The sequence below is a fragment of the Eucalyptus grandis genome, chromosome 10 (genome assembly GCF_016545825.1).
Source record: "Eucalyptus grandis isolate ANBG69807.140 chromosome 10, ASM1654582v1, whole genome shotgun sequence".
Classification (NCBI taxonomy): Eukaryota; Viridiplantae; Streptophyta; class Magnoliopsida; order Myrtales; family Myrtaceae; genus Eucalyptus; species Eucalyptus grandis.
In genome coordinates, this window is record NC_052621.1 from 16,062,343 (window position 1) to 16,064,196 (window position 1,854).

At 44.7% G+C, this 1,854-nt stretch overlaps 1 long non-coding RNA gene across 2 annotated transcripts; it reads left to right on the top strand.

Annotated features, from left to right (window-relative positions):
* The first annotated feature begins 246 nt into the window (after window positions 1–246).
* Window positions 247–1,566, top strand: LOC104432541. 2 transcript variants are annotated; one of them, XR_005546835.1, is made up of 5 exons: window positions 247–493; window positions 570–753; window positions 893–1,134; window positions 1,247–1,342; window positions 1,476–1,566. It is a non-coding gene; the product is annotated as an uncharacterized LOC104432541 (long non-coding RNA). The 2 variants fall into 2 exon arrangements; XR_005546834.1 differs by having other exon boundaries at window positions 900–1,134.
* Window positions 1,567–1,854: the final 288 nt, after the last annotated feature.

The window sequence follows — 1,854 nt, forward strand, 5'->3', positions numbered from 1 at the left end:
AGGTCTAGATCCGGAAGTGGTGTATAACTGTGAGTAATAAAGGGTAGTCATATGTTTGATCTGATCACAATCCCTCACCCATTGCTGATTTTCATCTTTCAATATAACAATCTGATTTCGTTGCCTTCGTTGAAGAGTAGAAGCATGGAAAAACTTAGTGTTACGGTCGCCCCATTGTAACCAGTTTATTCTCGATCGCATTGCCCAATATTGCTCCTCCCTGTGCCACGCTTGTTGAAGTTCTACTTTAATCCTCTGTTGCTGCGATTGATTCAGAGAAGTAGGTTGCTGATTTGATAAATATTGTAACTGTTGTTCTAATTCCATTGCCTTCTGCTTGTTATGGGAGAAAACCTGGCGACTCCACCGAGATAAAGCAATGACGACTGCACGAAGTTTGATTGGGAGAGGAGATTCCCTTCGAGAGATAGAATTCCAGGAGGACTCGATCACTGATTGACAGCTAGGATCCTGGTTCCAGAAAGCCTCAAAGGTAAAGATTCTCTTTCTCCGAGTTATGCTAGGATTTGTGTGAATGACTAGAGGGCTGTGATCTGAACCTACTGCAGGTAGGGCTGTCACTTGGGCATTGGGGTAAGAGACACGCCATTCAGAAGTACATACAGCTCGATCCAAGCGTTCCTTGACCAAGGCTTCGGCATCTCTATTGTTTGACCACGTAAAGGCACAACCATGAGAGGGCAAATCCATCAATCTGCAGTCATTGAGGACTTCTCTAAAAGAAGAAAGGCGGTAAGAATCCGCTGGTCTGGAGCCTACTTTCTCCCATCGGTTTAAAATTTCATTAAAATCACCGAAGCACACCCAAGGTAAGACATTGAAATTGCTAAAATGGCGCAAGGTCTGCCAAAGAAACTGACGATCTTGATAGACTGCAGGGGCATGAATACAAGAAATCCGCATTGATCTGGCTTCAGAGGTGTCAAAACAGGTAAAATCCAGAAGATGCGGAGAGGAAAAGAAATCTGACAGAGAGAGCCCTGCATTCCAAAAAAGAGCTAAACCACCAGCTAATCCAACAGGGGTGACTAGCTTGTGATGCAAAAAACCCGAAGACCTTTTCAACCGAAGGAGAACTTCATCAGCATTTTTCGTCTCCATCAAAAATAAGAGGTCAGGTTTTTCCTTAGCCAAAAGGGCTTTTAAAGATAGGACTGTCAGGGGATTGCCCAAACCCCGACAGTTCCAACCTATAAGTTTCATCTTTGATCTGGTGACTGTTTAGGGCCAGCCACCGTCGCCCGGAATACTTCTTCAGACGCCTCCAAAATTGGCGTGTCCAACAAAAGCGAGTCATCATAGCCCCCCGAATATCCTTCTGGTAAGTCATAGGGATTATAGCGCCTGGGTTTCTTTGAAGGACTAATCTTACTTACTGGTCGTATACTTTGCCCTTTTTTTTTTCTGAGGAGATAATACTGGCCATTTCACTCCCTTCATCTTCTCGGTGGCAGGGATTAAAGCAGTGGTTAAGGTTCGTGGCTCGGTGGGAGGTATGGTTGATGAATCAGTTGTGTTCTGATTTGAGAAGGGAATGACAGGGTGTGGTTGGGTGGTTGTTCTTGGAATTGGTGGTAAAAGAAGAGGAAGAGGACGAATCTCGGAGGGAGGAGTTTCGGTATAGATTCATCTCTATCTTCCTCCAAAATAGTTGGGCCGTAATAACATTTCCAAAGAAGGGCTGTACTTTTGAATTTCAGCTTTTAGCCGGGGGCCGTAAGGAGTAGAGTCGGATTCATGGATCATTTTCTCCTCAAACGGAATAGAAGGACGGAATCGCATAATGGCCTAGACGTCCACAAGAATAGCGATGCGAGGTAATCTTTCATACCG